The sequence below is a fragment of the Vidua macroura genome, chromosome Z (assembly GCF_024509145.1).
Source record: "Vidua macroura isolate BioBank_ID:100142 chromosome Z, ASM2450914v1, whole genome shotgun sequence".
Classification (NCBI taxonomy): Eukaryota; Metazoa; Chordata; class Aves; order Passeriformes; family Viduidae; genus Vidua; species Vidua macroura.
The window spans coordinates 51,179,323-51,194,985 of NC_071611.1; the positions used below are offsets into that span (position 1 = coordinate 51,179,323).

General features: G+C 40.2%; 1 protein-coding gene across 2 annotated transcripts in view; it reads left to right on the plus strand.

The window, feature by feature from the left end:
- The window catches only part of ELAVL2 (ELAV like RNA binding protein 2), a 102,984-nt gene that overhangs the window by 12,646 nt on the left and 74,675 nt on the right, over window positions 1-15,663 (plus strand). The window lies entirely within an intron of this gene.

The following is a 15,663-nucleotide window of genomic DNA, read 5'->3' on the forward strand; positions in this document are numbered from 1 at the left end:
ACTTCTGGGCCAAATGACAATCCTTTGACAACTGGAATGGTTAGTATGATGATGTTAGTGGTGATCTTCCTGTATAAGAGGTGAGCTATAACAAGTAAGCTACTGGCCAACAGTGGCCCAATCTGTGTCAAATAGAAGATAATCAAAGTTGTTGCTTATATAACAGTTTAGATGTGAGGTTTTCTGCTGTTTGTTTGGTTTGGGTTTTTTTTTTTTTTTTTTTTTTTTTTTTTTTGTTTTTGTTTTGTTCAGAAGGTTTTTTGTTGTTGGGGGGGTTTGTTTTTGTTGTTTTGTTTTTTGTGTTCGTATTTTTTTTAATGCAAATATTGGTTCAGATGGCAAAGGGCGTTTTGGGCACAGCTCTGGGAGAGCATTTCTGAGTTTTGGCCTTGATCAGACTTTTCGGAGACAGGCTGTTTCAAGGTGCCTTGGTGTGAGTAATATCTTTCTTTGCTTGTTAGGACACCTTTTGGTAGAGTAGGAGAGGACATGTAGCTTAAAAGGAGATGAAAAATGGGAAGATATGACTAATGAGTCAGGAGATGGAAAACGGCTGTAGAGATTGAAGTAAGCCTGTTCATGGAGCAGTATCAGTCTGATATATTTTATGGTGTGTTAGACTTTAATATTCCTGTTTATCCACATGTAACTTCAGCATTTCTAACTTCCTGATTTCTGGAAGTGACTGTGGCATTATATAGTTAAATGGTAACTTAAAGAGGCAAGGCAAAGGACTAGGTACATATGTGAGCTTTTACGCAAGAGGGAGTTCTGTATGGCAACTAAAAACTGTAATACCGTTGTCTGAAACTACTTTTGGCAATAATGCTTCTGTCATATACTTCTGTGCACTATTATGAACTGGTAATGTGTGAAAGGCATGCATCTTTTCCAATTAACAATATGTAAGCAATTGATCACAACTTGTTTTTATCAACAGTACCTTATTTATACTGGATGATCTCAGGAGGATTAGGGAGGGACTCCTGACCATGAAAGGAAGTGATAGTAGAGAGGGTGAGAATTATAAATAGCTGAAGTATTGCTTCTGGCTCACATATTTTAGTAGTAGTAGATAACTGCCCTTTTTTCTGTGTGTACTCCACTTTGCTTCAAAATTATTTTACTTGAAATATGATATGGACAATTCTCTTACACCTTGGAGGTAGGGAGGAATGGAAGCTGTGGAAGCAGCTTATGCTTTCTGTGGGGTAAATAGTAGTGGTCATGAAAACCATGTAACTACCTGAAGGGTTATGGAGGATTGGAAAACATGACTGAACATGAAGTTGTTCTTCAACTTGACCTTCATACTTATGTGTTCTTCTCTGCCTTTGAGTGAAGTAATATGAGTGGCCTCTAAAGGGACTGAAAAATAAGGATCATAGAACAGTTTGGATTTAAAGGTCACGTGGTCTAACTCTCCTGCAAAGAGGAGGGACATCTTCAGTTTGCGCTGAGTCCCATCTAATCTGACCTTGAATATTTCCATGAATGGGGCATCTGCCACCTCTGCAGGCAGCCTGTTACAGTGTTCTGTCCATCCCTATGTGTCAGCCACACTATACACTTGGTGTTGACAATCTTGACTTGCACTTCCAGGGTGTTCTGCCTCATGACCATTTTTGCCATGTAGCAGTTTGGACTGTATGTGCAGATCAAACCCATAATGTCTTGCATAGTCACGGTACATTCTTAAAATGTATGTTAAGATGAACAAGAATTTTTCTCCTTAAATTGGAGTAGTTAAGTCAATCTAAAACTGCTCATGTGGGACTGCTAGTAACTAGCCTTTGTAGTGTTATCCCAGAGGATTGTAACCAGTGGCACAGGCCCTAGTTGGAGGCCTGTCCCTAGTGGTGTCTCCAAGGTACAATAGTGGGCCCAGTCTTGTTTAATTTATCCGTCAGTGACGTGGATGAAGAGGCAGAGGCCTCCTCAGCAATTTCACTGACAACACAAAGCTGGGAGGAGTGGCTGATACCTCAGAGGGCTGTGCAGCTCTTCAGAAGGACCTCAACAGCCTGGAGAGATGGGCACAGAGGAGCCTTTTGAAATTCAGCAAAGACAAATTCAGAGTCCTGCACATGGGGAGGAACAACCCCAGGCACCTGCACAGGCTGGGGGGTGACCTGCTGGGAAGCAGCTCTGCAGAGAAAAGCTGGGGGTCCTGGTGGACAACAAGCTCTCCATGAGCCAGCAGTGCCCTGGTGGCCATGAAGGCCAGTGACATTCTTGGCTGCGTTATGAAGAGCAGTGCCAGCAGGTGGAGGTGATCCTCCCCTCTACTCAGCTCTGGTGCGGCTTCACCTGGAACGCTGTGTTGAATTCTGGGCATCTCAGTGCAAGAGAGACATGGGGCTCCTGGAGCGGGTCCAGCGGAGGGTGACAAAGATGATTTAGGGACTGGAGCATCTCTTATGGGGAAAGGCTGAGGGAGCTGGGCCTCTTCAGCCTCAGGAAGAGACAACTGAGGCAGGACCTCATCAATGTCTATGAGTACCTGGAGGGTGGGTGTCAAGAGATCAGAGCCAGGTTGTGCAAAGCAGTAGGATGAGATGCAATGGGCAGAAATCAATGCACAATGAGTCCAACCTGAGTAAGAACTTTTTTACTGAGCGTGTGACTGTGCAGTGGAACAGGCTGTCCAGAGAAGTTACGGAGTGTCCCTCACAGATATTCTCAAGAACCATCTGGATGCAATCCTGTGCAGCAGTGCTTTAGGATGAAGCTACCAGAGCAAGGAGGTTGGACAAAGTGACCCACTCTGGTCCAACCTCACCTGTTTGATGACTAACTTCAGTTAATGTTTTGGCCTAATAGAATTAGTGGCAAAGTCTTGTTTTCTCTCCCTTTCTGATTCCTGCTTTTCTCAGGAGAAGCTTATTGCTCATGATTTAATCCTGTGAGTCATTTTGATGCATTCGAGTGACCAGAGAGTGGTGGGGCTAGCAAACATCCACCTACGCTAATAAAATGTGTGAGTGATATGAAGAAGATTGCTCTGTCTGTGCAAGCTGCTGAATGCAGTTGTGACCAAGTACAAAAGAAACTTCAGAAGTCTGGATAGAGACTGATATTGTAGGGAAGTATAAAACCTCCAGTTGTGTGGTAGTCAGATGAAACTCTTGCATGTCCTTAGTTAATGCTTTTTCTGTGACTAAATGTTGAGATTGTTCGGCCACAGAGGCTCCTCACTAATATCTAGGAGAGATCTCCAATCTCATCCTTTCCAACTAACATCAAGAAGGAATTGTATAAAACAAGTACTTGATCACTCTCTTCTAGACAAGCTGGCATTAATTTTTAAACATCCTTTCAGTCCAGTGAGCTGTAATAACTTTACAGCTTAATTAAAAATAGCCTCTCCTCAAGGTCCATTCCTGTAGCAAACCAGGATAATGGCATCAATGTATTAAGGAGAGCATGGGCATGCTCTTGATGGCCAGCAGCTGGCAGTCTCTGTAGCTCTTTCTCTAAAAGCACGCTTCATGACAGTTACCTGCAGTACATTTTCCCGAAACTGCTTTGCTGTTTTATGATTAGGAAGTGCTTATTGACCTACTGTACTGTATAGGTATAGCCAGAGCACAGCCTTTTGCTGTCTATTCAGTATTTTCCTGCCTTTTAAAAAAATTTTATTATGAAACTTGCTTAAGCTAAGTATATTCACCCTTGAAACCTGCAGTACTAGTACTGCTGTGTAACAGTAACATCATTGGAAATGATGTTAAAAACACAGACCTCCTTTTTCCACATCACATATATGTGGGCTCAAAGTGGATTGTGTTAATATGGGTTGTAGGTGATCCTGGGATTTTGCATGTTTCCCACTCTTATTTGTGAGAAGCAGATAGCAGGTGTTTTTTGAAGTTGTCAAACTTATATGTCATACTGTCTAATTTGGAGATGAAAATGGGATCTGTGAGGACTTTAGGTAGCTGTGTTTGCTATGGGGCCTTCTACCAATGAGATTATTGACCCTGCAGTTGTATACGCCTCACTTCAGTAGCAATAAGCTATTGTTGTTCATGTTAAGATATCAGTTGTCTTCATTTATATATATATATATATATATCTTCTGCTGAATTAATGCAAGATGAATGAAGAAGTGGAATATGCAGCGGTGATGATGTTCTCTCATGTGCCTGACCTGCTTGTGGTGCTCCCAGAAGCAGAGGTGGCCTCTTGCAAATAGTTGCGGCTCATTCTGGTGTGTGTTGTTTCTCCCCCTCCAACATTTACTAAGCCAATAACACGCTGGTAAGGCTGCAAAAGCCAGAGCCGCTGGTTATGTTGCGTGACTATTTCTACTTTGTTCTTCATGCTTCCTTGTGCACAATATGTGTGACATTGCAAAACCATATTCTATGTGAAAAATAAGAGTGCATTGAATTACCAGCAGAATTAAGCGCAGTGTTTGATTTGTTAAATTTGAATTATTTGCTTCTTGGTATGGGTCTATAAATAGACATATCTGTGTTTTGGCATAGGTAATTGGTGAAAGTCAGGTTCTAGATCTTAAGCTAGAAGTAATTAGAAGACGTCTGATTTGAGTGGTATTACTGGACTGTTTTCCAGTCTTTTCCATCTTTATAATTTTGCAGCAGTGTTTTAAAATTTCTCATTGTGGCATCCATCAGGATGGAGGGTGTTGTATCGAAGCAAAACTACAGTCAACAGGCAAATAAAGTCAGAAGTGCTTGGTAGCTTCAGCACCGAAGAGGTGGCCGTAATGGAAAAACACGAGTGTACTCAGTCTAGCAGGTCCTCCAAGCAATAGAGGAGGATTAAGCAGATGGGCATGGTGACATGGAATTACTTCAGTATAACATAGCTGTAAAACAGTGCTTTCAGGAGATGTCTGTGGAGACTGTGATGAAGACTTACATAGGCAAGATCTGATGCATGCAGGGGAAAAATTCTAGAAAGCCAGTGATGATGAACTTACACAATGGATCATGCAACAGTTGCTGTTTGAGGCAGTTTCCTTCTGCTTCAATTCATTCCCGTGTTTGTGTTTGCCCTTCTTTTTATAGCTTGCATACAGCTGTTCCTTAGCATTGAAGAATTCAGTTCTGAAGCCCCTGTAAAGGCATGTCGCATCTTGTCTGTGGTTGATAAAGAAGCTGTCATAAACAGCCTTGAGGAGGTAGACTGCAGTAGAAATGTCAGAAAAGAACTGAGGACGTGTACCAAATCGATATTCAAGGAGTTGAATCTTTATCAAAAATTTTGAAGCATAAAGCTTTATTTTCCAAACTTCCTTGCTAAGTCTGGTAATTCATTATTTGCATTAATTTCCTTAGAAAAAGAAGGTGGTGTTGGCAGGACTCTTTTGAAAGAAATGTTGTCTTGACACAGGTCTTGCACTTGCTTTCCTATTTATGCTTGTAAGAGTGGCAGATCTATAAGCTTGAGGGGAAAGTGGGACTTCTTAGGAAAAAATAGGGTATTCTCCTGAGCACAAGTGGAATGCTTTATGTACTCTTGAGAACACTGTTGTTCTGGTCCATGTTCTAGAATGTATTTAATCTGATAAACTGAAGAATGGAATTGCATGTTAAGTGGAAAACTGTGCAGATAGCTGCAATACGATGAGTTCATAAACACCAGTATTGAGCTAATTTTAGAAGTTGAATGCTGGTTTGCCAGGTAGTTTTTCTGGAGCCTTGTGTTTGTTAATTCTTTCTCCATTTATGCTGGTTAATGATGTAACACAAGTATATCCTTCATTTTGCTGTTGGTGCTTTCTCTAAGGGTAATTTTAAAGGTATCAGTCCATCCACAGGATGAATGGATGATATATTATCTTTTTATCCCAACATTCATGTGGATTATATCACAATGCTAGTTGGAAACTTGGCTAAAAATAAAAAACACTAAACCAAAGAATTACTAAAAGCACCTTTGGTCTGAGAAATAAGGTCTTGAGTATTCCTTAAGGCTCTCTTCTGCTTTTTCTCATTGCCTTATCTTGCCTGCTGAGCCGTGTTGCTGTTGACATAATTGTGGAAGGTGAAAGCTGATGTGTAGGTGTACCATAATGTATTCCAGTACCTGCAGATGCTTTTGAATGTTAATGAAATATAGTATAAATGAACACTGTTTGTCATTACAGGTGAAATAATAGGATGACATGGAAACTTCTGATAAGATCTTTCTTTAGTTGCAGGAAAACAGACACAGATGTGAGGTACTCTTCATGTGTTCAGCACTGTATTCATTGACTGGAGCTGATGCTAGTGGTTTAATAGCACTCTACTGCATACTTTAGCTTTTTTAATATATTAAAAACTGTCAAAGGTACTTAATTTATATTAATGACTGAAATTATTTAGATTGGCAGGCACTTCAGGAGATACTCTAGTTCAGTCCTTAGTTTAAAGCAGGGTCAATGTCCATTTGGGTTTTGGATGTCTCCTGCTCTGCCCAGAGGGTCTGTGTTGTCTGTGGGCAGTCTTCTGCACTTGCCGGTGTTAGTACCTGTGGCAATAAGTTCTCGTATGTTTAAACATATGTTGTCCTGACACTGGATACCTCTAAAAAGAGTGTCTTAATCTTCTTTACTCCCCTTCATCTGGTATTTATATTGGTCTTATCAGTAAAGATCAAGGCTAAAGGTAGACAAACTCAGCTTCTTCCATATCTGTTGTCACCAGATTCTCTGCCCCATTCAGCAAAAGGCCCACATTTGTGTAGTCTTTCTTCTGCCTTGCTTTTTCCAGACAGCTTTCTAAAGTTGACATGTCTCTAGCAATGCTGGTAAGTTGTATTAACTTCAGCAGTTTTAAAGTACACATTGTGTAATCAATCAACTTGCTAGCAGTTAAAAAAAAAAAAAAAACTCACAGAATTATTTTTCATCCCTCTGTTTTAAGATCTAGTTGCTTGATTTTTAAGAGTTTGTGTGACTGGCTGGTTTTAGTTCTGCTTTTCACACTCTTAAAAAAAAGAGATACAAAATAAATTTCTGTGATATACTAAAAAGTTAACATGCTTTCCATCTTATCTGAGAGTAGTTATATCCCTGTGTTTAAAGATGCAACTTGGGTATGCAAATAGTGTTATGCCATACGTATTTACTCCGTTTCTTCTGTAGGATGTTAGGCTATAGTTGGAGACTTAATGTGGTATAGAGTGCATGGTTGTGTACTCTTTTTTAAATGAGTGTTTTATTTGTAATCTACTTTCCATATGGTGAGTTGTGTGACAAGGATGCAATACTTATTAGAGATCTGGTTTTAAAAAAGCTTTGGATGTGCAGTACCAGCTAAGTTCTTGTTGTGAGAACTTGCCTAAAAAATGTACCTGGTTGGTCTAATGAAGTTATTTTTTACCTTCTCAGGAAGCAAATAACTATCAAATATGTCTAGAGTTTGATTTTGATCTCAAATCTTCAGTGGAAAAAACTTGCACTACCTAAACAGTTGTTTAGATAGAGGGGAAAAAAAACAGCTTCTGTGGTTCAGAGGAGGAATAAAGTGTGTTGTCATCAGCAACATCCTCTACTAAAATGGTGAAGACTGGAGACAATTGGTAGCTGAGTAAATTTGTACTAGGCTGGTTGTCTGATACAATATAAGCTATTGCTAAATCTCAGGGAACATTTTTGCCAAGCTGTCTCCTCATCATTTTTGTAGCCTTTGACTGAAAATTTTTGGGGGTAAGAGATCTTCTATCTGCATAAGCTTGTTAGAGAAGTTCATTTCCACTGTGTTCCGGCTTTACTGCTGACATAATCCTTGGAGTCCCAATCTGCATGCAAGACTGCTCGAATTGTAGTGGAGCCTGAAATTATCTTTTATAGAGAGATAGCTGTTTGTTTTCATAAGTTTGTGTTTTAGTTAAGAGCTTGATGGAAGAAATCCTGATTTTGAATATTGCTTGAAAATTTTGTCTGCATTTACCTTTTCTAGTTGTGTTTGACATTGAGGATGTTACATTATGGCTTTCTGTCTGTGAACGGATGTACTGATAAAAATTACAGATAATACTAAAGGCACAAGTAATTTTCTTGTTACTGAAATAGCTAGGTATCTTTTCTGAGCCAGTGCTCTAGTATCACTCCTCTATTTTTGACAAACTCCAAGCATTTTATCATCCTAAATTAAATGAATTCTAAATAAAGGACAAAAATACTACTGATGAGACTAGAAATAAACTTCCACAAGTATTTGAGCTCAGCAAGAAGGTTTTGTAGTACTTGTCAAAGTCACCCCTGTAAAAATCATAAAATGGTTTTAGTTGGAATGTACCTTAAAGATCACATTGATATAACCCCCCTGCCATGTGCAGGGACACTTAGCACTATACCAAGTTGCTCAGAGCTTCATCTAGCCTGGCCTTGAGCGCTTCCAGGGATGGGGCATTCACAACTCCAGGCAACCTGTTCCAGTGCTTCACCACCCTCACTGTAATGGTTTTCCTCCTAATATCTAATCTAAACCTACTCTTTCAGTTTGAAGCCATTTACTCTTGTCTTGTCACTACTTGCCCTTGCAAAAAGTCCCTCCCCGTCTTTCTTGTAGGCTTCTTCTAAGTACTGGAAAGCTGCAGTTAGATCACACCAAAGCCTTCTCTTCTCCAGGCTGAGCAGTCCCAGTTCTCCTAGTCTTTGTAGGAGAGGTCCTTCCTCCATTCCTCTGACAAATTGTGTGGCCCTTGTCTGAACTCATTCAGACAGGTCCATGTCCTTCCTGTGCTGGGACCCCTGGATGCAGAGTTCCAGGTGGGGTCTCACCAGAGCAGAGGAGAAGGGCAGAATCCCCTCTTTTTCCTGCTGGCCACACTGCTTTGGGTGCAGCCCAGGACGTGTTTGGCACATTTGACCTGTGAGAGCTCATGGCTGGGTGATGTCTGGCCTCTCATCCACCAGCACCCCCAAATCCTCACAGGGCTGCTCTTGATTTGTTCATTCCCCAGCCTGGACTTGCTGTGACCCAGATGCAGCACCTTGTACTTGGTCTTGTACCTTGGTATTGTTGAGTTTCATGAGATTCCCACTTTACAACCTTGCCCAAGTTCCTCTGGATGGCATCCCACTCTATTTTGACAAGTTTAGCTATTGAGAGGGGAGTGGAAGAAAATGGTACAGGACACCAGATTAGAAGTATCTTTATATCTCTGGGTAGGCTTTGTAGAAAATACGATAAATTCTGGGCTATTACGGTGTGAGAGTGTGCTGATTTTATCTGGGGTAGAGTTAATTTTCTTCATAGTGACTAGTGTGGAGCCATACTTTTGTATGAAGTACCTTTGTACTTGCACTGATCACAAGTACTGCCATGCTGATGAGCAGGTTGGGGGTGCATGTGAGCTTGGGGGGTGGAGGTACCACCAGGACAGTTAACCCAAACTGACCAAAGGGATATTCCAGACCATATGATAACCTGCTTAGTATATAAAGCTGTGTGAAGGGGAGGATGTTTGCAGTTACAGCTTTTGTCTTCCCAAGTAACCATTACACATGATGGTCCTGTGGTCGCCTGGAGATAGCCAGCTTAGCTTTTGTGATGCAGATAGGAACTCCTGTGCTTTCACAGGTTTTGTTTGAAATAGGTTTTTTATTTGAGTACAAGAAACAGCAAATGTCTGGTATCTATTTCCATAGTAAAAGATGGTGATGAAAAGTAAAAGATGGGTTGAACCTGGGTTAAGGTAGTCTTTCAGAGTAAGTCTGCTAGACTTACAGCTTCAGGAAAACAGGTCCAGTGAGCACATCCAAGCTTTCATGACTCTTTCTCTTAAGTCTTAAGCTCAGAGGAGAACTGGCCATCTGTTCTAGATTGTTTATAACTGTCAGTGTTTAAATAACTTCATTGTGTTCCAAAATTTTGAGTCCTGTGTACCAGTTGAGCTGAGCAGACGCAAAAAATAGCAAACAGAATCAAAAGCACTTTGCCATTCTGTACAGAAATGAAGTGTTATGAGCTAAAGAAAAGTTACTATTTTGTGCCTTATGCCCATTAACACTTCCAATAAGTTTGAATCATTCGGTATGATGTGAGATTTCCTGGTTGTGAGACAGTGTTACCCCTGTATGACAGATTGTGCTGAGGGGGAAGGTGAGTATTTAACTCAGTGAGGCAATGGATTGAAAGAAATTCAGTATAAACACTCTTGAATGCCAGTGGACTATTCAATGCATGAAACAGACTCTAAAAACTGACTTAATAAAGGGATTGGATAGGGTGGTGATTTGGGAAAAGTGAAGTTGGTGTGGCATGTTTGCCATACCCTGGCATGTTTGGTTTGGTGGTTTTTTTTTTTTTTTAAATTTTTTTTTTTTTACTTTTTTTTTTTTTTTTACTTTTTTGAGGTTCAGTTCCTTTTCAAACACCAGGTAGTATGTTGCACAGAAGGCTGAGTATCTGATGGACTTGATTTTTTTTTTGAACTCCAGTTGTTTCTGTATGAAAACAACTGCTCTTAAAGTGAGATTTTTTTTTTCCACAGAGAATAAAGAGAAGCTTTTAGAAGTCTCTTATGTGACAGTTTATCTGCTTAGAATTGGATGTGGTTATTGGTACTTGTATATGAAAGATTAAAGGAAACCTGCTTGAAGAAACAGCTTGTCTGTTGCAGCACTTTTTGTGCCAGAGGTTTATTGGAGCGATGTCAGGAAGCAAATGATTTGCCATAGATTTGAGACATAAAACCGATGATGGTGGTAATTATGAGTAACTTTTGATGCCTGTAGATTGGCTGCTGGTTACCTGTGTCAAATTTGAGGTTTTTCATACTTGAGCAAACACAATATGGAGTTGGACTTCCAAAACTTTAGGTATAGAATGAGTTGCCTTTTTGTTTTGTTTACAGTTGCAGGTGGGATATCAGGGATTCTTGGTATGAAAAGACAAAAGAGAACTTCAACCTGCTGGATGTTTCACCTGAGAGTGCCTCATAACAGCAACAAGGGGGGTCATTATCAAGCTGTGACACTTAGCACAGTGTGCCCTAGGCATCATTGAGGTCTTGTGTGGCAGCAGTGGAAGAAGGGCTTTTACAGCACTCAGACTGAGGAGAAATGAGATTGTTGGACGAATGTGTTAATAAAGTCAAACATAACATCTTAGTTATCTCTCATTTTGCATTGCTAATGCCTGAAATCAGATATGTCTGTATTCTGCCCATCTTTCAGGGAGAGGTCCCTTGCAGGTAGGTCATAGGGACTGCTGTTCAGTTATTCTGGACTTTGTTAAACCTTAAAAGTGGGTAATAGTCTAGCTTTCATGACAGGGAGGTGGTTTAAATGATTTTCACCAATAATGGAAAGTTAGAAAATTACTTCTCACTTAAATCTAGCAACAGTCTCCTTGAGTTAGTAGCTCTTCAAAAGCTGAACAAAATGGTCTGCTGGTGAAGTAGTTGGGGAGTGATAGTGGAGGGTTGAGTATGTTGCATTGCATCCTTAAAATGATGTAAATTTTAGTAAGGTGCTAAGGTAGCAGCTAATGATATCTTACGGAATCTCAGAACAGTTAGTGTTGGAAGAGACCTCTGGATACCATCCAGTCCCAACCCCTTGCCAAGGCAGGGTCACCTAGAGCAGGTGACATGGGAATGTGTCCAGGTGGGTTTGGAATGTCTTCATGCTTCCCTGAACAGCCTGTTCCAGTGCTCTGCCACTGTCAGTGTAAAGAAGTTCTTCCTCATGTTGAGGTTAACTTCTTGTGGTTTAGTTTATGTCCATTGCTCCTCATTCTGACTCTGAGCACCACTGCAAAGAGTCTGGCACCACCCTCTTGGCACCCACCTTTGAAATATTTGTATGCATTAATGAGATCCCCTCTCAGTCATCTCTGCTCCAGACTGATCAGGCCCAGTTCCTGCAGTCTCTCTTCATGAGGGAGATGCTCCAGGCCCCAAATCACCTTTGTGGCCTCTGCTGGACCCTTTCTGGTAGCTCCTTGTCTGTCTTTTACTGAGGAAACCAGAACTCGACCCAGCCCTCCAGATGTGGCTTCAACTAGGGCTGAGTACATGGGAAGGATCACCTCCCACCTTATGTGGATAGGATTTCACATCCATTGACACACTTCCAGATCTTCTTGCTCTTTTTCAAGTTCTTAAGGTAGATTTCTGTGCTGACTTTTTCAGAATGAAGCAAAGAGGTGGTGGAGTATCCTATGTCAGAGACGCTCAGAAGCTCTCTGGACGTGGTCCAGGCTCTAGTTAGTCCTGTTTGAGAAGGGCAGTTGGACCCAGAGGTCTCCAGAGGTGACTTCCAACCTTGAGTGATCATTGTGTGAGTCTGTGGTTTAGGTGGTGAGGTGTTCTAAGAATAGTATATGTGATGCCTTACTGAGCTGAATGTCAGCTTCGAAAAACTTGTAGGAAACAGCACATGTAATTGCTGGAGCAGATATGGAATTTGAAACATGACAGGGTCTGCAAAATCAGGCTTGCAAGTGAAAAGTCTTTTGTCTGTGTTCTGTGTGTAGATTCTTTAATCTTCTCTAATAACTCAAATTCAGCTATCAACAAGAACAACAGCAACAAAAGTACCCAACCCCCCAAAACAATGAAAAAAAATCCCACCCCACAAACTTGCTGAATTTCACTTTTTTGCAGGTGAACTTGATATACAAAAGGGTTAAGCATTAGTGTTGTTCTTTACTAGGACATTAGTCTTTTTCTCATTTAGTAAGAATACAAAGTCGATGTGATAAGTTTAGAAAGTTCTCAAAAAGGAAGGAAGAAAAGTATGGCATGTAGTAGAGGTTTCCAAACAAGATAATTAATCAAATCTAGGTGATTTTACTGGCCACTCAGTAGCACTGACAATGTTGGGATGTGTAGTGTATGCATAGAAGCCATTTCCTCCAAGCTGTTGAGACACACCCAGTTAGGGCAGGTTGTAAGGCTTGATAGCTGATAGCTTTTTTGAAAAACATAAATGAAGTTTTCAAATATGAAAGGTTTGGAAGTCAAGATTTTGTGTAGTAGAGGGCTTCCAGCAACCTTGAGCTCACCTGATGAAGCTTTTATTGATTTCTTCTTGTTATTACTTGGTTTGTATTGATGTGCTTTAACATTTTATGTCAATTTTTATTTGAGATGTCCTCCTCTTCTCCTCCATGCATCCCATAAATATTTATAATAAAAATGCTAAGTTGTCAAGGCTTCAGTTCCTTTATTTTTAAGCTTTCAGGAGCACCTGTGTTTTGCTAGAAAAACTTCACTCATATTCTTTCTGGTTTGTAGTCTTGTGCAGCATGAGTGTTTGGGGGACACAGCTTCATCGGGTGAAGAAGTTTGTTTCATGGAGGTGGTAGTAAGAGTGTTTACCTCCCTAATGAACTCCCAAGATCCCATGGTTACATGCTGTTCAATCATTGAATCACAAACACTTGGCTAAAAACCAGTAGGAACAAGCAGTCCCAGAAGCAGATTGCTCCCTGAGGTGAACAGAATCTGCTAGGTCAGTTTAGACTGGCACAGTTTATTCTGGATCAGGTAATCCAGTTGTGATGGGCTTGCAAAACAATTGATGCCACTTTTCTCCACTTGCTTTTCAAGTGCACTCTCTCTGCCAGCTAAATTACATCTACCACTTACTGCTTTCTTAATTCTTTTGAAAGATTCCTGCTGCTTCTTTTCTGTGTCTTGTCTTAATAAATGCAGAAATTCACCTTAAGAGTTATACCTCTTTTTAGTGCCTCAGAGAAGAGCCTTGCTAGTAATATTCCTCTGTATAGCTAATCCACTTACTGTAGTGGATGCTGTAGAGAAATATAACAGTCTGTATTTTGCATAAGCAAAATAGAATGTAACAGACTGATGTGACACTTGGGAGACTGTACCACTTACTGTTTTTTAAAGTACTGGGAATAAGAATTATTTTTGTGCGGTTTTTTTCTTCCTCTACCATTTTATATTGGTTTTTGAGTTACTATTCAGACACTCTTTCTCACTTGACACTTCTGTTGATTTTAGGACCCTGTGGGAGTGGTAGGGGGACACATAGTTGGTACCTGTGTTGTAAACCACCTGTGGGGAAGGAGGTCACTGAGCATTTATGTCTTTTCTGAAATTCTTGATGAATTGTTTTTAGTAGTGTGTGAAAAAATTAAAGGGGGAGAGAAATACAAGAGAAATTCTGGGGGAAGCATTCTTTCTAATTTAGCCTGTAGTGCTTGGGCATACTAAGATATTTCCAAGATCTCTGTTAGTGTTTCTTCGTCGGGAAGGCTGTTTAAAGTACTGCTGCTTTGTGTTAGAACTTGATGTGTGGTTAATTTACCTCTTTTCCTTGAGGTTTACCTGCCTTCTGAAGGGTTTACTTAAGAATGTTGACTTAATTGTACATTTTCTTTGATAAACGAAGTAGAAAGCTCAACACTCTCTGTACTGTTGCACAAACAAACAAAAAAAAGTCATTTATTAACTTCCTGGAACAAAATGCTTTTTCTCTGTCATTGTTGCCCCTGTGTGTTTGGGAATCTTTATATGTGTTCTGCATACTTCTGTGAAACAGGAATGCAGCTTTTGAGTAAATTGGTAAAGTTTCTTGTTTTCAGTGTGTCACTTTTCTGTTACCAGAATTGGAAGGGAGACCTTTAATTTTACTAATTGGTTTTTTTTTTTCTTAGACATGCTTTTTGAAGCACCTGGTATGAATCTTAGTCAAAGCTGAAAACATTGAGTAGCTTTTGAGGCTTCTCTTGCACTACATCCCTCACTTCCCTCTCTCCTTTCTGACATGAGAGGAAGAAGGTGAAGCAAATGCATTTAACTTAATATTTAGTACTTCAGTTTACTCATTATGCTTTTTGATTTATTTATTTTACATACTGTTCTGTTTGAGACTAGAAAACTTGCTCATGGAAAAGTACACATGAAATTTTGGAGAAGGATATGGATGACGTTCCTTATGGAACCACAGTCTTAAAATATGAGCTTAAACATACTAGTATATCAAAGGCCAAATTCCCAGTGGGAAGAACTGACAATATTTTAGAGAACTAAGCTTGGTTTTAGTCATCTGTCACTGAGACGTCCTGTGCACTGTACATGTTTGCTCATTTTAAACAAAACTTTGATATAATTCTTTGTGGGAATCCCTAAATTATTTTTGTGTGAGTATGTAGAGGTAATGTATGGGTCTGTTTTTAACTGTTGTTTAACCAAGTTGCAGTAAGACCTGAGGTTTTTAGATCACCCATAGTCACTAGTTGTAAAGATTGAGATTGAAGATCTTTCAGGCAGCTCAGGGTGTTCTCCTGTCTCCCATGTGGGAGATTGCATACTCCTATGTCAAAGTCTGTGTATGAGTTATCATTACAAGAACTCTATAACTCTTGTTCAGTGTTTAAAGCAGGTGAGTACTTCAAGGATCAATGAATGCATTCAATCTCTGTTAGCAGCCAACTGTTTAAACATATCTGGTCGCATACCCTACCTGATAGCCTCTTGATAATACATCCTAGAAATTACAAAGGCAGGGGGAGGTGGTGTTGTCTGTTGGCTTTGTATGCTTATCTACACTACACAGTTTGTTCAGTAGCTGATGCTGAGCACAGCCAACTGAAGGATGCTGGAAACTTGGAGGGTGTTCAGCCACTGAGCTCTGTCCCTTACTGCAGTAATAAGCTTTTCTTTGTGGTTCATTAGATGCAGCTGCAGTGAATTAGAGCCAGGTTAAGTAAACTCAGCTGA